Source organism: Dipodomys spectabilis, unplaced genomic scaffold (assembly GCF_019054845.1).
Source record: "Dipodomys spectabilis isolate Male_0828 unplaced genomic scaffold, ASM1905484v1 ptg000175l, whole genome shotgun sequence".
NCBI classification, from domain to species: Eukaryota; Metazoa; Chordata; class Mammalia; order Rodentia; family Heteromyidae; genus Dipodomys; species Dipodomys spectabilis.
Window position 1 is genome coordinate 270,947 of NW_024870852.1, and position 25,894 is coordinate 296,840.

General features: G+C 38.5%; 1 non-coding gene across 1 annotated transcript; it reads left to right on the forward strand.

Annotated features, from left to right (window-relative positions):
- Positions 1 to 2,010: 2,010 nt before the first annotated feature.
- Positions 2,011 to 2,074, forward strand: Trnaa-ugc. Its single transcript has one exon. It is a non-coding gene; the product is annotated as a tRNA-Ala (tRNA).
- The last annotated feature ends 23,820 nt before the right edge of the window (positions 2,075 to 25,894 follow it).

Here is a 25,894-nt window from a genome sequence, read left to right on the forward strand (position 1 = left end):
TGAGTAGCTAGGAATACAGGTGTGGCTGTTTTATATTCTTTTTAATTTTTAGTGTATATCAATTATATAAAAGGTTTCACAATGATTTCATTTGATTATATGTTTCTGTGTATCTCTCTTCTCTTCCTGAGATAGTTTTTGTTTGTATATTTCAGAGTAGAAAAAAATGGAGTGATAGAGAGCTTAGAAAATATGGGTTAGGGTTACATTTATTATACAGGGTGTTTAAAGTGAAGAATAATATTGAGCTCTTGACAGGGATTCTTTTTTCCTCCTGCAAAAGAAGGGGTTATAGATAAAATATAATTTTGTTGTTAGAGTCTGTATTTACTTTTATAGCTTAATTTTCTTAAGTGGGAAACAAAGTCTTATTCTTTTAGTCAGGTCAAATGTCTGTAATCTGGTTTACCCCGAAGTTTAAGGAAGGGATCTATAATAGCTGTGGTGAGAGTTTTCCTTCCACAATTTGAGAATGTTCCAAAAGTCTTACTTTGTAGTTCCATAGAGTTAGAGAGCTAATATTTCTAGTGAACTTGGGAAAATTTTTGTATCCCATGGCCTAGTAAATTGTAAGAATTTTTCCCCTTTAGTGGGAGTCTGTTTATTTGTACTAAAGGCTTTATAATCTCCTTGCATTTATAGTCAAGGTGCGTTTCTCCATCAATTGTTATGTATAATAACAATTCTTCCTCCTATAGCAGACAAAAGAAAATGAATGAATACTGGTGAAAGTGATAACTTTAGTTTAAAAAAGAATGCTATTGATTTCCCATGTTGGAACTGAACTATTCATAACAAAGAAGGAGAGAGTAGAGGTGCTTAGGGACTTCACCACATTTATTCAAAAGTCATAATGCCAGAAGTACCAAAAAATTCATTAGTAGAGATAAAGGAACTTGCCCTTCTCTGGTCTCTAATTCAGACATTCCCCTGTAGGTTTTGACAGTCAATAAGCCCTGGGAAAATGAATAATTAGCACGTGTACAGCTCTATTTCTTGGATGATTGTATATGGGAGTATTAGCTCTAAAGCTTGATATGTAGTACTTTTCCTGAGTTCTCACCTCTTAAGTGCTTTGACATTTTATTCATTTCTAAAGCAGATTTGCTTTTATTTGATATTTTCATTCCTGTGAAATCTCTTTCTTAGTCTTGTAAAGTCTATGTCTAAGTCAGCAAACCTATCTCTTTATATTATTTATCTTTGTATAAGTATATATGTAAAATATATATTATATAACTGAAAACAAAATTTTCACATGAAAATGCCAAGTTTTAGTGATTATGTGGAACAATAGGTTTTCTATGTACCTATATTGGGAATATAAAAAAAATTATGCCATCTTGAAATAATTTGGTAATATTTTATAAGGTAGAAAATATGTATTCTATTCAATGACTTCTCTTCAGTTTTCTAATACTTATTAAATAGTTAATTGCATTTATTCCATACAAATCATAGGGTTTAATGAGTTAGCAACTGCAAAATAGACTGCTGAACACTAATTTTTATTATCAGCCATAGTTCTAGTAATGGCTTATAATGTCTGTTGAAGTTTTAATATTATTTGTGGCCCCTGCCCCCAAATTCTTAATGAGGCATGTTCCTCAGAGTAACGGTATTGAGAATTTGTGAGCCTCTAATAGATGTATGGAATCATGAGAGATCTACACTTACAAGTGGATTAATGTTTTTATTACAAGATTGGTTAGAAATTGATGGGATTCAGTTCCCTCTGTCTCTTCTCCTGTGCCCACTTGGATTTTCCCATGAAGCCCTCACCAGAGGTTGAGTCATGTTCCTGAGCTTGCAAAGGTATGATATACATCAACCACTTTCCTTTATAAATTACTCAGTCACAGATATTTTATTATGGTCATAGAAAGTGGACAAAAACAGAACCTATGATATTCTTGTTAATTATGCATTGCAGAAAATAAGCAAAGATCCCCAAAGAGGCCTGTATAAGTATGCTCCTAATATCATTATTTAAAATTGAGGGGCTGGGAAGGTGGCTCAGTGGTAGAGTGCTTGCCTTGCATGCATGAGGCCCTGGGTTCAATTCCCAGCACCACATAAGCAGAAAAAGCCAGAAGTGGCGCTGTGGCTCAACTGGTAGAGCGCTAGCCTTGAGCTGCAGAGCAGAGCTGCAGGACTGTACCTAGGCCCAGAGTTCAAGGCCCATAACTGACAAAAAAAAGAAACCTCAACATCTACAACATTAGAATTATAAAATTGAAAGGAAGTGAACATGGATTATTCATTGAAAAGAGAATATATTAAAAATAACCAGGGGCTAGGGGTTTAGCCCAGCAGAAGGGCGCCCGCCTGGCGCGCGCAAGGCCCTGGGTTCGGTTCTCAGCCCTGGTTAAAAAAAAAAATAATCAGAGAAAATTTGCATACTGGAATATTGTATAGGAATTAGAGATAACACTCAAGGACATAGCATTTCAAAAAGACAAAATATGTTACCTGATAAATTTAGGCTAAAGTACAGACTTTTAAAGGGACAATTACAATTTGTGTGTGTGTGTGTGTTTGTGTGTGTGTGTGTGTGCACACACAAGCATGTGTGTACGTGGGGGGGTGTACTCTGTCACTTGAGCCACAGCTCCACTTCTGGCTTTTTGGTGGTTAATTGAAGATAATAGTATCATGGAATTTCCAACCTGGAATGGCTTCAAACTGGGACCCTCAGAGTTCAGCCTCTAAAGTAGACAGGATTATAGTCATGAGCCACTAGTACCCAGCTACAAATGTTTTGAAAGTATAAAAGTGATATAGAAACAACCATTTCCAAGAGTGAGATTATTGATACCTCTGGTGGTGATAGAAAGTTATATAATCAAACTTTAAATTTAATAGCTAAGTTGGGTGTTCCCTGTATTGTTCTTCATGGGTTTTTGCTATATCTTAAATATCTACCCTAAATAAATGATCACACAATTACAGAAAGTATAAATTTCATGCTGCTGACTTAAATGCCTATATATTTGCTTTGGGTAATGGTTGGATAATTGTTGCTTATTAGCATAGTGTCAACTGAATATTGAGGTTTTTCGACCAAGTCTGGAAAGAGCTTGATGTGTTAACATTGAATGAAAAACAAACACACGGGAAATTCAGTCTGAAGTGGATATTCAAACTATCCATATTCATTGATGTGCCCACATCAAATATGGAGGCCTCTTTATATCCATGGAAATTGGTTCCAGGATTCTATGCAGAGACCAAAATTCAAGGTATTGAAGTCCCTTCTATAATAGGGAAGTCCCTATTATGTAACTTCTGTTTGTCCTCTCATACTAAATTACTCATAATATATAATATAACAAATAATTTTAATACTCTATTGTTAGAAAAAGTATGTTCAGGACAGATACATTTTTTCCTAGAATATTTTTATTTTCAGATTTGTTTGAAACCATGAATGCAGAAGGGCTGTGTATATGTAGTGCTTGAGCAAATCTACAGCTTTGTGTTACTCTCAAGTGATCTTTTCCATTAAGACATTTAATGTCATTTTTTTCCTTAAGAACCTTGAGTGGGATTGTTTTGCGATAAATTAGGAAAGATTCAAGACCATGTACATTCACGTGGTACTTCTCAGTACCAAGGAGGTGTCAAAAAGAGTTGTACAGCTCTTCCTGCAGTTTTCATTTTTCTAGAAATTTCTAATTCAATTTACAAAAATGAAACTTTTCTCTTATGTCTGCCAGTTCTTAGGCTTCATTTAATTTTTTTTATTTCTATATGGCGAAAGGTCTTCTGTTCTCTTCAGAACTCTTGATGTCCCTGTGGTCTATTTCTAGCTACCCAAAGCTTCCTTGCTGAAGGCTGACACAGACTTCTCCAGCTCTGTGTGAAAGTGCTGTCCTTTTGACTGCGTGGATGTATTTATTTATTTTTCTACTTTGTGCCTGTCTGTGAGTTTTGTGTCACCCAATTCTGGTAATATTTTCTGACATTGTATTGTGCTTGGCTTGTATATAACTTGCCAATATCTAGCCTAGCTATACTTGCCACTGAGTGTAGGATTCATTTCATTCTTTTTTTTTTAGTGTGGACACTCTGGGCTCTTCCTTCTTGCCCATATATACATGCAGCAAGCAACAGGCTTTTTTTTCCCTGGCTCCTTTTCATGGTGTTGTGGCCCAGGATCTTCTGAGACACTGAATACTGCTGGGTGACAGCAGGGTGGAGAAGACCCAGCCTCTGATAGGAAGATGGGCTTGTTAGCAGCAGGACTCCTCAGGCCCCTCTGAACAGGGATGACATCTTGGTAGCCGGGAAAGCAGGATGGCATCTGAACCAAGTCAGATCCCAAATTATTTCTAAGAATTGCTCCCGGCAGAAAAGTGCCACACTTGACCCCATGCGACAGTCGGCAGATTGGCCTTCAGCATTCTGCTCCATGGTTCCAGGGAGACCAAACACTGCAGTTAAGACTGGACCTCACATTCAATGATCCTGTTGCTTTTCAATGACCTTGGCTGCTCCAGAGGGAAAGGGGGCCCTCTGTAGCCACAGAAGGCAGCCTCTGCTTGATGGTTCTGCTCACAGGCATAGGTTGCTATTTGAGCCTTAGATGAGACTTTATGAAAGACAAACTACAGGCAGTGCTTTTTAGAATTTTATTTTATTTGTGAAGATGCTAAACAGAGGCGTTACAGTTACATGAGTAAGGCAATGAGTACATTTCTTGTCAAACATGGTTACCCCCTCCTTTTTTTTTTTTTCCTACTACCCCTTACCTCCCCTACCTCCTACACTACAGAAGTTTTAAAATGGTTCTCATCATTATGCCAGGCTGTGAAGGTGAACCTTTCTTTCTTTATGGATAGTGGGGTACTAGGAGAGTTCCTGGTAAGGACCACTGACTGGGACTTGATAGGCTCATTTATATGTCTAGTAAATATTCATTGAGGGCACTTGATGTGTTGGGAACTTTTCTAGGCCCATTGTAGCATTTCTCAGTGAACAAACCAGCTACTCTTCCTTCCCAGCATTTGCAATTTGACCACTAGGTAGATGAAGACACATCCAGAAGGGAATCCAGACCATAATCTTCCAGGTTTTTAGCACAGTGAAGCAGTTTCTGGTCTGTATTACTCATCTGGGTGCAGCATAGATTTATACTCAGTATGGTGCTGACCAGTAGTTCATAGCCCTTCAGGGCAGCACAGATGGAGGCTTTTCTCTATAAGGAAGCTATTGACTGCATTTTTATTGTTTCCTGCATCTATAAATCTATCTCCAGAGGTATAGTATCAGAGTAGCTCATTTTCCTTTGCTGTCTTGGTTGCTATTTGGGGAACTGCCTGAAGCAGAGTTAGTCTTGTTCGATCTTGTTTATCCAGTGACTAGCTCTGTTTTGAGCTTGTAACAGGATCCCAGAATGAAATTATGATATAAAGGAACAAATGTGAGTTTTGAAATAAAAGGGACGATGTGTCCTATGGCTTTATATACCTATTGCTTACCTGTATCTCATGGATTACAAGTGGGCAAAGTGTTTGCTAAATGCACTGGCTCAGCAGATTAGGAGTTCTAGCTAGAGTCTTAAGAAGGTAGCATTTTTGTGAAAAACAGTAAGCTTGGTATCTTACGAATGAGCATAGCTCTCTTTTAAAGGCAATTCATGAAACCATGTGCCTTTGCATTCTAGAGAGAACAGAGATATATTCATTTTATACCTAATCAGAAGTAAGGTGTTTTCTTGAATTCCCCTCTCCATCTCCCCCTTTCTCAACGTCAATTTATCCAGTAAGACTGGTCTGTCAGTTATTTGGAGTGAAATTGACCTAGAGATGAATCTCTGATTCTCTGCTTCTACTTGAAAGAAAATAATTTAGATTCTTATTTTAAACTCCTCAGTTGCTGGAGACCAAGTGGGAGGAGGAGGCAACCATGCATACATTTATTTAATTTTGTCGCTACAATGGTCATGGCATGGAATGACAACAAATCATCCAAAAACATGTTATTCTCTAGCTATTTGTCCACAGAGAATCACATTGTGTAGTTATTTTACAATTGAAGGAACTAGAGACCTGGGGGCGGGGGGTAAAGTACTTGACTAAGTTAACATAGTAGCAGAATTGAAAACTATTTCTCAGAATGTAAGAGTCGTTCTCATTAATGTGATTCATTGTCACTCATAAGTCCTTGAGAAAATTTCATAATGGATAATGGGTATGATCCACTTTGATTTTTCTAATACTAAGGATCAAGCTCCAACTATCTTTAACTCAGCCCATCTCCAAGAACAATAGAAAAGAAGGTGTTCTCTCCTACTAGTTTCATGCATTGCATAAAAGTAAGGGCAGGAGGTCTCCTGAACATCTGCTTTTTCTGATAATCAGATAATACTTCGTAGTTCTAAATGACCAGATTCCTGTGCTTAGTCAACTCCCTTAGCATGATCATTTTCCTCATCTAGGCACCAGGGGAAGTTGATACTGGCAGGAGAGAAACTCTGGAACCTTCTATCTGAAATACATTGTAAATCTATGTTTAACCATGACTCCTAGGTGTCAAATCTGATTATTGGCAACTCCACTTTTAGGGTGGAGTTTTTCTTTTTCCAAAAATTATTCCCACTCTCATCTTCCTAATTCTCTGTTATAGGAACCAATGTAGGCTAATTGTGGTTAATTAGGAGAATCACTGGGGCTCAGAGATCTGTGAGCAGATGATGACTGAGAGATGCCTGGAAAGATCAGTGAGTTCAGGAGACTTCTAGCACTCCTTGGGTTAATGTTCCTCATCTGGTTAAGGCTTATGTTCCAGGATGGGATGGTCTGGCAGGTTTAACTGGATCAGTGAATCAAGTGAGTGGTTCTACAGGAAATCTAGGCTGGGATCAGATCTAATTTTCATTTGGTTTCTTTGGAAAGCAGACTATGAGACAAGGATCCAAGAACATAGTTGGGTGGTAACTCCAGGAGGCATCTGAAGGCACTGGGAGTATGAGTCAGAGGAGGAAGTTGGTTACATGTGCCTAACCATGACAGTGGCCACACTAGACGTCTGGGACTTGGGAAATTCAGGGAACCTGTGTGGTACCCACATGCCATTGTTCATCTAACTAATGGCAAGAGAGCTGAGACACCCAGCAGCAATTCTTAGCCATTGCTTGAATGCTGCTTGGCGATGAAATGATGTCAGTCAATCCTGCATTACTCAGAAAGAGAAGCAGTGACCGACCGTCGTATAACAATAATATGGTGCATTCATTTCCTATTAATATCTATTATTTCCCTATTAATTTCCTAACTGCTGAAAATTTAATGGCCCAAGACACAAATTTGTTTGCAATCTGGTGGTCATAAATCTGATATCAAGGTAACGAAGAACTGCATTCTTCTGGAAGTCTTTATGAGACAAATTGCTCCTGTGCCTTTACCAGCTTCCAGATCCTGTTGACATTCCTGGGCTCATGGTTCTTTCTGCCATCTTCAAAGACAGCAGAGTAGATTCTCCTGCTGACTTCCCTCTGCTTCCATTATCACATTCCCTTGTCCCCCTCTGTCTCCGGCTCTAACTGCCCCAGCCTGCCTCATAACTACCTTTGCAAAGATGTCAGGCTTTCCTAGAAAATACAGGGAAATCTCTGGTCAATACTCTTGGCCCCTTAGCTTCATCGTGCCTGCAAAGTCCCCATGTAAAGAGGCATCTTCACAGACATCTTGAGGGACTTTATTCAGACTTACACACGTAGTAACTGCTGAGGCTGACAGCCTTTACCCTGGGCAGGAGTACATTCATGAGAAAGAGCCATGGACATTGACCAGCTAAAAAAATAACAACTACCTCTACAGAAAAACATTTTTTACTTTTCTCACAGAATACATTCCCCCACCTCCACTTCATCTCTGTACATGATTGAAAAACCAAATCAGATAAGGGGAAATAAACACCTCTATGTCTTTGATCCCAGTTTCCCAAGTGCCTGTGGAGGTCCCACTTCAAGGTCTCCCAGGATTCTCATGCTGATCCCCACTTGGCTGAGAGATGTGTAAGTGAGTCATACCCTCCTCTTTTCCAGGCCACTTCCCACTGTGGGTTTCAACTCAATTCAACCACCACCTCCACATGGATGAGTTGACTCCCACCTCATCATCTAGCATACAACAGAAGCTCCTTAATTTTGTCTAGAAGGAGAAAGGTGGAGGGGAGCACAGGTCATATGGAGCCCAGGTGTGTGCATGTGTGTGAGCAGTGAGTGTTCAGTTCAGCTCCACTGACATCAGAATGAACCCCGTGCAGACACCAAGAGGGTGAGTCTGGCCTGGAGTCCTTAAGTGGAAGTCTGCCAATTTACCTTATTTTGTATCAACCTTTGCCTCATATAATGAATCATCTCTGGTTCATTTCCAATGTTGCTGATGCATACAGCACTAAGGGCAGGAAGAGGGAGTGGGGGAGCTCCTGATCTGACCTGATCATTGTTGTAGACACAGTTCCTAACCCAAGGAAGGAGCCAGGGCTAGTTTGGATTGAAATGCTGATGTTGTGTGGGTTGCTGACAGGACTCTCTCTGAAAGGCTGGAGTTTCCTGAATGGCTACATTTCAGCTGCAAGGCAAAAATCTCTTTCTGGGTTACTCTGGGAATAAATTATAAGAATCATTTCCCCCAATGCCCTTTGTTGATAGAGTCCCCACACAATCAGAAAAAATAAAATCTCCATCAATTTCATTGGTTCTGGTGTCAAGCCCCTAAGTCCCTCTGAGGCTCCCACAGCCCCCTTCCCCTCCTCCTTTTCCACACACAGTACTATAAATCACATTCCAGATCTGACCGGGGCAATCTTGTTCCTACTTATGGAGCTCAATGAAGCATGCCCAAGCAGTGTGTGTTGTTTACACAGAGATGCAATGTCCATACACCAAATGTTGGCAAATGATAGTTTCTTCTAAATATATTATTTTTGGGTAGGGGTAAACAGTAAAGTTCCAAATCTTCCTTCTACCTGCCATCCTCTCCAAACAAGCAAAACAAAATAATGCTACTATTGATGTGTGTGTGTATGTGTGTGTGTGTGTGTGTGTGTGTGTGTGTGTGTGTGTGTGTGTGTGTGTGTGTGTGTATCTGTGTCTCTCTGTGTGTTACTGGCTCCATGCTTTCCATGCTTTCACTTAGGAAACCTTCTGATGAGTAACCACTTGAAACAAGAAGACATATTTCTAGTTGCATTTTCTGTGGGAATTATATTTTCTTTCTTTTTTTATTATTGCCAGAAATCCCCTGATATCTCCTGAATGTCTGCTGGGCCATAGACGTTTAGCTTTTCTCTGTCTGGTGAATGTAATCCTAAATTGGAAATGAGAATTTAAGTCATTTTCCAAATGCCACATAGTAGACTATCCGGATATATAGATCTTGCATGTTAACCAAAAAATCCTCATTATCTCCTCCAGTGATTTTCAGAAATGTTTTTTTTTTTTTAAACAATCATACATGTGACAAGTGGCCTAGCAGGGAACACACAGCTTCACCATACAAGGATGTGTTTTTCTCTTCCATCTTGGGAAAGTACAATTACAAGTGTCAGCGTGTATCAAAGGCCTGTGGGTGGTCCCCTGGGCTTCTGTCTGCCTCAATCAGATGATCTCAAGGTCCTTGAAAGTTGTTTCCTGTCTCCATGGAGATGGGGCCAGAGATAACGCAGCCACCTTCAGTTTTGCTGCTTACTGTGTAGGTAAAATTTAAGTGCATCCAAATGCTCTCTAGCTTGAAACACCACAGAATGAGATGAAGCTCTCCAAAGGACATGGGGGCTGGAACATTGCCCTGTTATATGGCAGTTCTCAGGAAAACATTGCGGCCAGTGTAGGTGGTTACACAGCACTGCTCTTAGGATGGCTTCCTAATGCCCTGGACATAAAATGTAGGTCCTAAACTAAAGAAAATCACAGGTCAGGTATTTTTTCCATGTTAGATTTAGTGGCAAATGTAAACAGTCTACCTTCTTCTTAACCTAGAGTAACTCACTGTAATGCTTTTCATAAAACAGAGAAACTCTATACCAGAAAATGCATTTGGTTTAGAGGTTATTGGGTTTTTCATTCTTTTTCTTTCTCTGATGAAGTGTGTATTTTGAAGTCAACATTGAGCAACATGTAGAGAGGGGTAGAAATAGTGCACTATTGGTGCACTATTAGTGCACAACTGAAAATTCCCTGGTCCTTTCCCCAGAACTTGGCTTTCAGCCCCTCTTAGATAATCTTTCCTTCCATTGTAATTGTGGTTTTAGAGATTTTGACTTTCAGGATTTCACCATGTAGGATTTTGATTTTTTTCCTCACTTGAGATTTGTCAGGCTTTTGATCTTGGTAGATTTCCACATTTAGGATTATGGTGTTTGGAATTTGATCTTTCAGGATAGAATCAGTCCCTGAGTTTCACTATGCTCATGGAATCCGAGGACCCATGCAATCCTAACTCCTAACACTGAAATTGCTTATTTGATGTCTATATTGCCTACCTGTATAGAAGCTGTGAAGAGGAAAGTCCATTAATCCCTCAAGACTCATAGAGCTCTTGATTTATAGCTTAGGAGCAACCATTGCTTGTTGAAAGAATGAAAAGGATTAAACATTGTTTCCATATCTTGGAATGGTAGACAAATGCCTGCCATCTGGAAGACTTATTGACACTCAGAACACTTGTCTGGATCAGATCGTAAGTTTAGAGGAAGGGACTTTGTGTCTGGAGACCCTTATGCTTTCTTGATGTCCATAGTTAGGAGAAAAGGGTTTAATGTGCTTAAAAGAAATATACAGGTTAGAATTTCTTGTTGGTTTACATAAAAAATGTGCAGCAGAAATAGCCACAACCTGACTTTCAAGTCTAGCATTCACCATCAACCCTCCTTTGTTATTTGCCAGTCATTGGCCTGGGCACTGGCCCTGAGCTTCTTTTTGCTCAAGGTTAGCACTTGATTGACACTAGCACCACTTCCACTTGGAGATAGCAGTTTCAGGGACTTTTCTTCCCAGGCTGGCTTTGAACCATGATCCTCAGAACTTAGCCTCCTGAGTTGCTAGGATTATAGAAATGAGCCATCAGTACCTGTCTCAGATCCTTTATTATTTATATTTATTTTTATTTTTTTACAGATTTTTTATTATGAAAATACCGTACCGAGGGGTTACAATTACATGGGCAAGATAATAAGTACATTTCTTATCAAGTATTGTTGCCTCCTCCTTTGTTTCCCCTTCCCACCCACCTCCCCCACCCCCCCACCAAAGTTGTAAAGTTCGTTTCTCTACATAACGACTTGTACATCTCATTGTTGCAATGGGTCCACCTGTATCCCTAGTTAAAAGATTTGTTTTTCCCCTTCCCCTCCACAAATTATACCAACATCAAATACATTGAGAGCAGGGGTTATACCATGGGGGAGGGACATACAAAGCAACAAAGAAATCATCTTACAAATATGTTAGAAACAATCGCATGAAAGAAAAAACATTTGAATACTTATCTTGGGGTTCATTTCACCTAACATCAACTTATCTGACCTTTTCTGCTTGTCTCAGACATATACTAGTTATTGCAAATAAGGGAAACCATGGGATCTATGTTTCTTTGGGCCTATAGCTTAATATATTTTTTTCCAAGTCTTTCCATTTCCTAACAAATGGGGCAATGTTATTCTTTCTGATGGAAAGAATTCCATTGTGTATATATACCACATTTTCTTGATCCATTCATCTACTGAGGGGCATCTGGATTGGTTCCATATTTTAGCTATGGTAAATAATGGTGTGATAAACATAGTTGTGCTGGTAGCTTTAGTATGGACTTGTTTGTGATCATTTGGGTAAGTGCCCCAAAGTGGGATTTCTGGGTCATAGGGGAGCGCTATGTGGAGTCTTTTGAGAAACCTCCATACTACTTTCCAAAGTGGTTGAACAAGTTTATACTCCCACCAACAATGCAGTAAGGTTCCCTTCTGTCCACATCCCCTCCAGCATCTGTTGTTATTAGAGTTCTTGATTATAGCCATTCTAACTGGGGTGAGGTGGTATCTCAATGTTGTTTTGATTTGCATTTCTTTTATGGCTAGAGAGATTGAGCATTTCTTCATGTGTCTATTGGCCAGCCTTCTTTCCTCTGCAGAGAAGTTTCTCTGTAAGTCTTTAGCCCACTTATTTATTGGGCAGTTGTTTCTTTGAGGATTTGTTGTTGGGGAATTTAATTTTTTTAGTTCCAGCTATATTTTAGATATGAGACCCTTGTCCTTTGTATGGCTAGTGAAGATCTCCCAATCTGTGGGTTTTCTATTGGTCTTGCTAGCTATGTCCTTTGCCATGCAGAAGCTCTGCAATTTCATGCAATCCCATTTGTCCAAACTTTCTTTGATTTGTTGTGTTTCTGGGACAGACCTTTTTTATATGCTTGTATTAGGGTAGGTTCAAGCTAGGTGAAGTCATTTCCAGGAACATTGAAGAAGAATCTGTAAATCATTAACAACATTGAGTGACCGGCACCTGCTCCCACTCCCGTAGGCATCTGCCTATGCCTCTTACATTCAACCTCAAACCTCCCAAGTAAAGACATAACATCTTTTTATGTTGTGATCTAGTTTCAGTGCTTTTCAGGGAGCAGAAAGCAGGCCTATGACATGCAGGCTCCATTAGATGGCTGTATTGCATTTCTTTCGGTTAACAGATGCATGCTCTCCCTGAACAGTTCAAACCAGAAGCACCACTGCTTCCCAGCCTCTGAGTATGTAGAAAACCAGTACTAGGAAACTAAGAGTAAGGCTATCGATCTCAGATCTTTAAGGATCTCTGGGTTGTCTTGGGTCCCTCATACTTCTCTATCAAGAAGTGTAAAGATGTGCCTGGATCTTCCTTTTGAGCACAGCTGGGGCTAAGCTTGTTGGTTTCCAGTGTGGTCTAATGCAAAGTAGACTCTAAGAAAGTTATCAACACTGCTTGTTTTCTTTTCTTACTTCTTTTTTACACTTACTAGAGATTTTATTATATGACTGTGAGATAGTGAGATTGTACATTGTGTCTATAGTTCTTCATTCCCTCCCTGTACATAACCTAACTCAGTAGGGGTGGAGTATCCTTCTTGCTCCCTTGGCTTTGGGCTTGCAAAGTTGACGAGTTAGCCAGAGGATATTGGACAAGATCGAAGCTAGTTAGCTACATGCTTCCAAGGCTCACAGGGTTGGGTGGGGAGACTTTCTTTGGTCAGAGGTCATTTGAACATTTATAATATCACTTGTGGTCCATGAAAAATTGTTGATACAGGCAGATGGGCTGAAAGCAGCCTACTAGAAGTATTCCATGTCTGCCCTGTCATATACACTAAGTTTCATAACCCTGAAAACACAGTGTCCTCAATGCTCTGCTTTGGCCATCTGATGAGAACTTGCCCAGAGTAGTTGTTGTTTCCAGGTAAAACCAGTTCTAAAGAAGTACTGGTCAGTCAGCACACTTGTGATCAGCCAACAAATGTTCATTATTGCAACTCACTGAGTTTTAGGGTTGTTTGGTATTTGGTATTACTGCAAGCAGGTCATAATTGCAAACACCATAAAGTTCTTTAATTTTGCTTGGATTTTGTGTGTGTATGAGGTATGATATGCACATAATAAAATGGATGGATTTTGCTGTTCCTACTGTGTTTGATATATCATGACAATATTACATATATAAACACTATCCTCAACAAGCTTTCAACCACATTTTCCATCCCTCGGAGAATATCCTCATGCTCCTTTTTCAGCAGTTCTATTTCCTCCACTGCAGAGATAACTACTTTTCTGATCTCTAGCACCATATTTAGTTTTCTTTTTCATGGGTTTCATAGCAATGGATTTATATAAGAGTGTCCCTTTGTCACTGGTTTCTTTAGATCAACATAATATACTGTTATTTTTAATTCAAACATAGTATTTGTATGTATTTATGGGATACATTTTGATACTTCAATACATGGACATTGTGAGTCATGATCTCATTTGTATAACTGAAATTCTAGTCACTGAGACACATCATCTCAGGTAGGCAAGCACAGTACTACTTGAGCCACAGCTCCCCTCCTGGCTTAAAAAGTATTTTTTGGTAGTTAATTAGAGATCAGAGTCTCATGGACTCAAGAAAATGTCACTATTATTTTTATAAAATGGCTCTAAGACCTCAGGTACAAAGATAGACTATAAAGTAAGTTGCAACTTCCCTTTTCTAGTTTATTTATAGATTCTCTTAGCCGTTTTCAAGAATCAATTTGACACAACCTTTCCTCTTTTTTCCTTAATCAACTTATTTCAGGAGTCTAGGAATGTAAAGAAGTATAAAGGTACACCTAATACCTTTAATTAATAACAATCTAGTACATTTTCCCAATGTGCCAACAAAAAGGTTGAAAGTAATCATGTGGTAAAAGGTTAATTAACTCGATCTTTTATAAATCAGAACAGGCTGGGCTGGGCTTCAAAACACTCCATTTTGGGCAAAAGAGCCTTTGGACCAAAACGGAAAGATTAAAAAGCTTGATCCAAACTCAGCTGAGAAGAAACAAGCAACAAACCAAGAGGACAAATGGACAAACAACTTAGCTGCCATCACAGTTCTACCTCAAGACTTACCCACTCCCAAGGTGGAGGCTGATGCTAGGATGGAACCATCTGAGAGACCCTTTTAAGTCAGTCAAAACTCTAGGAGTAATGCAGGTAGGAGAAGTAGGCAGTGCCCCAGTAAAAGCTGGAGGTCATGCTAATCATTAGATGATGTTTGTCTATATTGTTTTAGACTTTTTTCTTTTGTCAGTACTGGGGTTTGAACTCAAGGCCTGGACACTGTCCTGGAGTCTCTTTGTGCTCAAGGCTAGTGCTCTACCACTTGAGCCACAGTGACACTTCTGGCTTTTTTCAGGGTAGTTTATTGGCAGTAAGAGCCTCACAGACTTTCCTGCCTGAGCTGGCTTCAACAGCCATCCTTAGATCTCAACGTCCTGAGTAGAGGATTACTGGTGTGAGCCACCAGTGCTAGGCCAACTAGTCTTTTTATTTTATTTTTATTTATTTATTTTTTATTGTGAAAATACCATCAGAGGGGTTACAATTACATGGGCAAGGTAGTGAGTACATTTCTTATCAATCATTGTTGCCTCCTCCTTTGTTTCACCTTCCCATCCCTTCCCATCCCTGCCCTCCTCCCCCCCCCCCCCACTTTATCTTCTGAAGTTTGCTGATCTCTCTTACTACTTTGGAAGATCTCATCTCTGTTATTTCTATCTTGTAAAGTTAAGTCTTTGGAGTATGGAGTGCTTCAGCTAGGACCTTTGCATTTAAAGTTTTGGTTGTTGTTTTTACTTTCCTTGATAGGTTTTCAAGCATAACAGAATAGTTGAGGAAGATTTTTCTCTAATGTCAGTGAACTTCTTAGAACTCAAGGGACTAGTCCAGGTGGGTTATTATGGGGAGCATCCTAAAGGCCTTATAGCCTAGAAGAGTAAAGCAGAATCAGATGCTTTAAGCCCAAATAAAGAGCACAACCCACAGGGAGGAACTGCTGTCAGTAGTTAAGAATTCTAGTTAATCTCATGGACAATAAGAGATTCTTTTCAAAGCAAATATTCCTCTTCCCCTTTATTGTATCACACGTATCACTCGGGCTTCTTTATGTCAGAATGTTCTAATTACATTATATCATCCTCACAACATCCTCATAGCTGCTTTTCCTTGTCTCCCAACCTGGCTGTGACTATTTTTTGGAATCTTATGATTATCCATCATGCCCAGTTAAGTTACGGACAAAGCACACAGTGGCTTGATGAATGCATACCTTTCTTTGTGGCTCACGGAAAGGCTCTTGCTTCTTGGGTAAACAAGGCAGTATGGATCCCCTATTTATTATTTTCTGCATTCTGCTACTGTCTCTTGCCCTTCTGTCTCTGCCATGGTGGGATACAAGGAGATTCTCACCCAATGGCCGTGTTCTGTTATTGGACTTCTTAGCCTGCAGAATGACAGGTCAGCTAACTCTTCTGAACCGTGAATTCTACTCACACCAAATAAGGGAATCATCAGATTAGATGAGCTTATTTTCTCCTCAATCCTCTATCAAGGTTGAAATTTACTTTACATCAGTTCTTCATAGATTTAAATTACACAGGAATGACAAATGCATTTTTATGTTAGAGCTCAACCTTTGGAATTAGCTGGCTTTATAGGTCTTATTTTTTTATCAAACTTAGGTCATGATCTGCAATTTCCTTACCAGCTTGAACTACTCAAATCAAATATAGCCCAATTTACTATATTATTTCTCTACTGTTAGCAAAAAAAGTGTAAGCAGGATATGTAAAATGTGAAATACCATAAAGTTTTGCTGCCAAGTAAACAGTGATGAAACCCTGACAGAACCTCCAAGTATATATAGCCAACTGGATCATTAAGCAAAAAGCATACCAATAAACAAACGTCTTACACCTTATAATATTTCCAGTGCTTCTGGCATGTGTCAGATATGTCTCATATAATAATTCCTTAATCTTCATAACAACTCTCTGAAATCGGCTCTTGGCTCTAGTTATTTATTTATTATTAATTGACTAAGTTATTTTGCAATGGAGGAAACATATGGCAGGTGGGCAGTTACCTTGTGCTAGATGTTCTGGAAATTGTGCTCTGGATTCTACTCCTCTTGCTGTTGATAAACTCAGATTTAAAACATGCATTCAAGCATCTAGTGACTTTGGAGTCATCTTGCCTTGGTGTGGGTTCTGGATCTTCTCAGTTGTGTAATTTTGTATATAATTATCTCCTCCCTGAACTTTATTTCTCTCTCTCTGCAGAATGATGGTAATTCACTCTATGTCACAGTATTTCAAAGGAGGCTCAAGAAATTGATGTGTAAATACTGGACATTTCCTAACTAATGCTTTCTCTTTTCTCTTGTTCTTTCCTTTTCCACCATTCCCTCTCTACCCCCTCACTTTGCTGGCTAAGTCATGCACATTTATTTCTTCTACTTCTATAGAAGAAACATGATCTCTTGCTTCTTGTCTGTTTGTCCTTTTAAAGATTTGTTCTCTCATCTCAAAAGCATTTCCTTTTTGGATTCTTCCCCTTCTTTAGGCTGGGATACCCCAACCTTCATACTTTTTTTTTTTTTTTTTTTGGCAACATCCTTTTGCTTTGAACTACCTGTCTACCCCTGCTTAGTCTCTACAATCTCATGCAACATCCAAGAGCAGGTATGTAACAGAAGCACAGACTAGAGTCAGGAGGTTACTGGATTCTAATTATAAACAAAGCAAGCCCGAATTGTATAATTAGAATGGAAAGAAGAGAGTTACAGCTGTTTTAAGGGCTGTGACCCAAACTGACAAAAGACAAGAAATTCACAGAGGCAGATGCCTCATCAACCTTGCCTTTGAACATTTTTTTCCCCTGATATATTGCTTCCTTTCAAGGTATTTTGAGCTTCTAATTTCTGAATTTTCACTTTTAAGGCATTCATACCTAGGAGACTGATGGACTGCTTTGAAACTTAAATAACCCAAAGGAGCCATCTAAACTTCTGGGTGGAATATGTATTCATGCATTTAAAAAAAGTGTATTATATACATCAGAGACTTGTAATGGCTCATTAAGAAGGATTCGGGGAAGTATGTAATTCAGAATTGACTCTGCTGTCCATGGAATAAACTTACCATGGCTGTATTAAAGTTGTTTTATTTTACTTTACTTTCCACAGTAACATCTAAAGCAAAAGCATTTACACAAAACAACTGATCATTGGCATAGTTTCACTTTTGAAATCTGAGCTGTTTTCACATGAGAAGAAAACCACAGTACAAAAATTAAATAACCTTGGTAAAACCTTCTTGGTCTTTTTTATTCTGTTTCCTTATTTTTAAAAAAATTATGACTAGGCTAAGAACGAATTATTTTACCTTTTATCTCTAGGGAATTTTCTATACTTGGTTCTGTACAATTAAATTCTTGAGATTCCTTTCAAATGACAACCTTAAACTAGATCAAGCTATAAAATATTTATCAATAATTTATTCGTTAGAATATCAGTTAACCTTTGTATTTTTCAAGATTAAAAAACAAGGCAAGATTGTGATGAACTGGATTTTGAGGGTAGCAATGTAACAACTAGATATTTGAGACCTGTATTCTTAAGGTCCAAGGGAAAAATCCACTGTAGAGAAATAAAACGACTTTACACGCATACAAATTTCACACTAATTTAAAAATATGTTTTAAATTGCACAAAGAAGCTGGGTACAGGTGGCTCATTCCTGTAGTCCTAGCTACTCAAGAGGCTGAGATTTGAGGTTCGTGGTTTAAAGCGCGTTGAATGAAACTGCATTTGTGTATATGTAGCACATGTCTTAATCCATTTATCTATTGATGGGTAACTAGGCTGGCTCAATAGCTGTTGTGAATAATGTAACAATAAATATAGATATGCAGATATCTCTACAGTCTTATATGAATTCAATAATCTATTTCCCAAGTGAGCAATATTCTTACCTCATTTCCTTTTCCTTAATTTTCTTGTGCCAGATTTTACAGATAGTAAACACATTTCTCAATTTTTTAGTGCTCTAATTGGCCACCCTGAAATAGCCAAACTGCAGTGGGTCCAGACTAGAAGATGCATCTAGTATGAGGATCATTGAGCATCCTGTCTTCTGTATTCTGGGAAGCTGCACAAAGAAGCTCATCAGGTTCTTATTGGAGAGGAAGAATCTCTCCTCTCTATAGCAAAGCAAACAAGTCACATTGAAGGAGCTGCTGAAAGTCACAAGCTCACTGGATATCATAAAAAACAACAGATTAAAGACAAACCTAAAGTCTCAGTTTCAAGAACGTCTAGAGAAGGGATCATATTTCAAATAAAGTATGTTTTCTTATGTTCAACCCACAGAAGGTCTTTATGTTGCATCTTAAACACTGCTTTAAAAATGCTAGATACTGGTGGTTCACGCCTAAAATCCTGATAACTAATCAAGAGGTTAAGATTTGAGGATCTAAGTTTGAAGTCATCCCAGGTAGGAAAGTCTATGAAGTTCTTATCTCCAATTAACCATCAAAAAGCCAGAAGTGGAGATGTGGCTCAAGAGGTAGAATGCTAGTCTTGAGCAAAAATGCTAAGGGACAACACCCAGGCACTGAGTTCAAACCCCAGTAACTGGGACCATACAAAACAAAACAAAACAAAAACCATAAAACAAAAAACCCACTAACTTTCCCTGCTTTCTTCTTTCATACTGCTAAACCTCTAGAAGGCACAGGGACAGAGCAAAATTGTACATTTTAATCTGTTTTTTTTGAGAGCATCATATCATAAATACAAGAATGATCGTAAAGGAAATGATTTATTGAGCATGAGCTGTGCATGTCAGTCAAGTAGATCGCTGTCCATTTTATATCCATTTTGTTTTCCACCACCTGGAAAAGTGATCATTTGTATTAATTGTACGTATAGATGACAAAATTGAGTCCCGGAGAGACATTTGCCCACAATTTCCATGCTGGATTAGGAGCTCTTATCTTGGTTTTGCCACTAACTACCTGTGCTTCATGTTTCTTCCTTAGATTTCTTCTTCTCAAAATGAATGAGTTGGCTAGGGTTCTTGGATATTCTGGAAGAACATTGTAAATACCATCTTTAGATTCTGTGATAATTTCCAACTGAATAGGTTAGATGACTCTCGACATTCTACAGAGCCCATGGATGCATCTAGTGCAGGACCGAAAGGTCATGACCACTTGAGAGAACAGAGAGGGACTTGTGGAACCTCTGCTGTCAGATATGGAAGGACCACGGGCAGGCAGGATTGTGCTGTCTCCCTGGGGAGCCAGAGGGCTCAGAGTACCAGTTTTTGAAAAACTATGAATTGAGAAATTGCTAGCTACTTTGAACAGAAAACAGAGGATGTAAGTCTTAATGGCCAGCAACTGAATAATCTCTTGGTTTCTTCTTATATATTCTTGGCTCCTTTTCTTACTTGGATAGGCTGCCACAATGCTTCTAACTTGAAGATTCTGTTATATAATCTTTCAGCTATGCTTGACTGATCTCTGCCATTTTTTTCTTTCTCGCCTTTTGCCTAAAGCATCTTTTTAACTCAGATCTTGTTTACTATTCACAAACCTCTCCTATAAATCCTAAGATTTTTAAGAGTATAAACTGGGTGATTTGCTCGGCACTGAAAGCCACGGTCAGTTAAGTTATGTGAGACCTATCTGGCTTCTGTCAGATGATGTTGGACTTCCCAATCCACCATTTGGAATCTTGTACTAAGTTATTAAAAAAAAAATTCTGCTACCATTTAGGTTTCACAATGCTACTCTTATAATCTTCAGAGTAAATACTGCGCTTTTCCTTAGCGTTTTCCTTACCCAATCATGAATACGTTATCAAATAATTTTCTTCCTTGTACAGCTTATCTCTTGTTTATTTTTAGTTGGTGTGAGGATTTTCTCTTTTAAATTAAAAAAATAATATATTTACAGATTAATTCATTTGTGATATGACTAATTCATGGGCTGGATTCTTCTTATAGTGGTAGGAATTTTCATCAATAGTCCCTTAAAAATAAAACACATAGGTTCTCAATTGAAAAGCACAAATTGAAGCTTTATTCCAGGTAAATATTATATTGGTTACTTAACAGAATCTAGAAGTGAGTGGAGCATTGTTTATCCCCTCAAAGAATTTACATCCTTGTACACAAAGCTGCAGATTGTTACTATGAAAGGCACACTGATATTGTATAGAGTTTAAGGAGCTGCAGGTATTTGAGGTATATGGAGATGAGATTGTTAGTTCTTCCTGTCTCAGAGAACTACTGTCTGTGAAGATACTATGCTCTGTAAAGATTTGGGGATCTAGGGGGACATACTTCTTGCTCTTATTACCATAGAAGACTTGTAAATAATCTTATCAATGTCTAAATCTTGCCCTTGAACAATTTAGATACTGCATAGTAATCCATACAATTACCTTATAGTAATCCATACAACTACCTCATATGCCAGTTCAAGCTCTATATGATAGCAGTGGTCCTGGTTAGCATATCTCACAATTTTATGTCAACCACAATTTTATTTATTTTATGCAATCATGAAGAGGACAACCTTTCAATGGCACTCATTTTCCTATATTCACCCTTCCATATCATCAAAATAAAAAGAATAAAAGAAGGTCTGTTTACCTTTTCTTCCCTCATACAACCATTTCTGTTGGTTAAATTCTGCATTAAAAAATTCTGCATTTTTATCTTATTTCTTATACCATAAAATTACTAATAGAGCAAAATAAAGATAGCTTCTTTTATGAATAAATTGCTAATGAGTTGTTTTGGAAAAATAAAATGTTGATCTGATTAAAAATGGAAAGACCTTTAAGAAATGGAAAGATTTTTTAAAACCCGAAAGCCTCAGAGAGTATGACTCCCAAAGAGATTAACCAGAGCTATGTTTGCAGGTATATTAATAGTTCAAGGCAGGATGAGTTACCTTGGGTTAGCTGTGAGAGTAGAGTGCATGCAAGGTACTTGCAAGTTCTTGGGAAAGGTAAATTGGAAGCCACTTGGTATATTTTGAACTCAGTTTTGATGCACTACTTGAGAAGTTCCAGGCTGGCCTTAGACGAACTGGGGAGGATTTAGAATAGGGCAACCAAAAGGCTGCAATGCCATTAGAGAACATTAAAGAAGCTGATCCAGTAGGTGTGAAGTTCTGAGAGATATCTCAGGTAAAGCTTCATCTTCAAGTCAGGTTCATTTGCTTTTAATATTCTTAAATTGGACCAAAGAGCCTTCTGTATTGATCCAGTTCCTCCTCTGGTATAACACACATACCACTGGCTCTTCAGATATTTGCTTTAGAACAAACATCTCTTGATCCGGAATCCCATTTTGTTCTTTCCCCTAGAGGGCAACTGCTTGTCAATATCCTCCAAAATTGCAGGGCTTGGAATAGAATTGAACCTATTCTTTGCTTATATTCTGTCTAATATAGGGTCTTACAATGGATGTTTAAGTAAGTCATGTCATGCCTCACTCACCTAATCCAATACGTAGCATGCATATATCTGAATAGAAGCAAAATGAATGTTCTCACTAAACAAATCATGTTCTAAATTCTGAACATAAGAAAATAATTCTCTGCTTTGTTTTCATTTTTCATGACAATTAAATCCTTTTTTTGTTTTGTGGTTTTTAAATTTATGGCTTTGCTTGCCTCATATTGTTAAAAATAATCTATTTTCTCTATTTTACATGTTTTCAATCAAGGTTGTTTCAGTTGGAGGAAACATCAGCAGGGCTTGCCTTATCTATAGTCAAATAAAATAAATTCATTCCACAGGCATTTATTTTTTAATTTTATTTTACTGTAAAGGTGATGTACAGAGGGCTTGCAGTTCCATAAGTAAGGTAATGAGTACATGTCTTGTCACACGTATTGGGTGCTTACCATACTTGGGTGCTTGGGATGCACTCATGAGCACAGTGGTTAGGGTTTCCACTTTCCATTCGCTGTTCCCTAAATTACTAGGTAGAAACATGGTACCAACGGAGACATGTTTATTTTCACCAACCATAGGGTCAATGCTACTGATTCAAATGAAGGGCAGTAGTCTCTCTAATATAATAGAGGGATTTCTGATCCTTCATCTAAGTTTTTCTATGAGCTAGAAGACAAGGTGTTATCCTGGCTTGAATGTCAGACCCTAACTGATGTTCTTCCTTAGACTAAGCAAGATAATTTAAAAATTAATACACTGTGCAGACAGCAGTGCCTAAAGGTTATAAAGGCAAATAGTGAGCTGCAAGGCATTTGAGTCTGCCAAGCAGAATAAGAAATAGAGAAGGCTAGATTATAGACCTATTAAAAATAAATTAGGGTGTTAGAAAAAAGCAAATTAACATGCAGATAATCAATCTAATTTCCGGGTCTCTGTTGAGTGCTAATGCTTAATGCTTTTCATGTTTGATGAAGGTATCTATTAATTAAAATATTTATGTAAAAAAGAATCTGCATGAGACAACTTCGATTGGTTTGACTCTCATAAGATGGCTTTGGGTTTGTAGTAAAAGGCAAAAGCCCCATCCCTGAAGTTTAAACGGCAGTTTATTTCCTTAAATATCTGTCATTGGAGATAGTTTGCCTCGCTTCCATTTCCATTTCCCATTTTTTTCCTTTCTGCTTCCTATGGACAGTTTCCAAATGTTTTTCCTGTTGCCTTCTACCACATGATTATTCTCAGAATAGGGGCTAGTAGTCAAGCATCAGAACAAAGTACTGGGTTCCTAATTGATTTGGGAGAGGGAAAGGGTCCAAAGAGCAAAGAGGTCATGTGTGAGCTAGCAGAATGGGTGATGGACAAAAAGACAAGAAGGGACACTGCCAGATGCACAGCCACAGAACAAATACAGAAGGAATGGCTAAAGGATTCGGAATCATCTGAGTGCTGGGAGACATGAAATTTCTGGATCTAAAGAAAAAAAAAGGGCCTTCATAATATAATTGACTATCCTGTTATTTTTCTTCCTTCTACTCAGTAGATTGCATAAGAGGATTAAAGCCTAGATGCTACTAGAGGAGGCCAAAATGAAGCTAAAGCATTTCACATTCCTTCCTCCTACCCATAGTCTTACCAGGAGTCAGAGAAAAGCTCGACAGGGAGACCACACAAAGCCCTGTGCTATGCACTGGCCCATCTTGAGTTCAAAAGAATTCACAGCTTTGCAGCAATGGATCAATGGAGTAAAGGAGGCCAGGCCTGCTGCCTCTGTCCCTCACTGCTCTACTTTGTAGCAAAAATGAGACTGAGTCAGAGGTTGCAATCAAAGCTAATCCTCCCTGCTGCCCATTGCGTCTTGCTTGGGTCTAGCTCTTGCTAATAATGGTAGGAAGAATTGGTGGAAGGCAACATGTAGAGTTTTAGTCCTTTAAGCTCATTTTTAATTGAAATAGAAAGTCATCTAACACATAAAAAAAGTTGGAAAAGAAAATCACAATAAAAAGGTAGATGTAGTGTGAAAAGTCAGCCTTCTCCTATTCTCTGTGACCAAGTTTGATTTCCACAGAAGTAAAGGGGTTGGCACAGCAGACAGAAAAAGAAATAAATACGGAAAGTGACATGCAGCTCTGAAAAACATTGAGCATCTGCAGCTCAGAGCCCTCAGTGTTATAGAATGCAATCAAAGTGACAAATACTTTCATAGTCTCTCCGGGAACAAAGGCTGTCACAGCAGGCCAGAGCTCTGGCCTAGATCCTTACCATGCAGCCGGGCCTAGAACATTTCTAGCTATCTCACATGGTAATGTTGTTAGGGAAGAGTTACAGGTTGCTTCTGTCAGTGGTCCCTGAGAAAGTGCTGGGCATACATTTTAGGCATCTTCACATATCTAAGGAGCACGGGAAGCAGGCTTTTCTAAGCGTGACAGCTGAGAAATTTCGGTTTAGTACTTTATTGATTAATTGATTACACCAGTATTGGGGCTTGAACCCAGGGACTGGCCACTGGCTCTTAGATTTTATTTTTTTGCTTAGGGCCTATGCTCTGTCACTTGAGCCATAGCTCAAGTGAGGATTTGACTTTCCTACCCAGGCTATCTTTGAATTATGATTTTCAGATCTCAGTCTCCTGAGTAACATGACCCACTGGCACCTGGTAATACTTTATTTTTTTATGTCATCTTCTAACTACAACAACAGGGAACATGCCAACAGCTACTTATTGAAAATCTGTTATATTTCAGGCCTATATATATACACGCATTCTCTTTCTCTCTCTCAGATATATTCTTTACAATATGCCTAATATGTCTTAAGAAACTGTATTTCACTTTTCATTATAGCACTTATCACAGGTATTTCTGCCTTACTAGCATTAACATGCTATTTAAACTAGAGGTACACATATATTTCTTTTATTAGCATTGGATGTATCTTTTTTGCCATCTCCATCTTCATGGGTCTGAAAGGATTATTTTGTTTCTTTCATAGCTCTGAATTTACTTGCAGGCAAAATCTTATTCCCTAAGCACTTCCTAGCCATTGTGTAAAGTCTCTCATTGTGCAAAGTGTAAAAATCCCAGGAGGTGTATTAATGTAGATGAACAGTGAACCTAACAATGACAAGTAGCCTAAAAGTATGTGGGTCTTGCAGTTTAGGCAAGTGATTGGTGGGATTTGAAACCCTACCCTAAAGATAACCAAATGAAGACAGGGACTGTGGAACTGTACCAGTCCAGCAAACAAGAGGCCCCGAGTTTAAACCCCAGTACCATTAGAAGCACAAACAAAACAAAAACGTGACCAGGGCTTTTGATTCCATCTTTATAATAGAAAAAATATTTTCTTTGGTCCAGAACTGAGAGAGAAGAAAATGGGGAGAGCAAGTCCAAAGTTGCCTTTCCTAGAATGCTTCTGAAAACAGACAGTACCTCTGGAGAGAAGATGGCTATGGGGAGTATTAGGAGAACCCATGCAGAGCTTTGCGAGGAGGTTCCAGAATCTCTTGTTTAATTCATAAATAATCAAAGCCTTTTGGCTTCAAGGGTCAGCTAATCAAGAGAAAGACTTCTCTGAAATACCTGAGGGCAAAGACCTTGCTTTTAGACTTCTCCTCACTCCTCATATACCAGGACTTGATGGGGATATAGTCTGCTAGCATATTGGAGTAATAATGAACTTATAAGAACTAGCCCCTAGAATGCAAACTATTATGTGCGAACCACTTTAAAAATGTTATCACACATTTAATCCTCATAAAATATGTATGAGGGCTCCAAGCACTTTAGAAATTTTAACTCATTTGATCATTAAAGCCCTCTGAGCATTTTACATCCAGTTTTACAGATGAGGAAACTGAAGTCACACAGC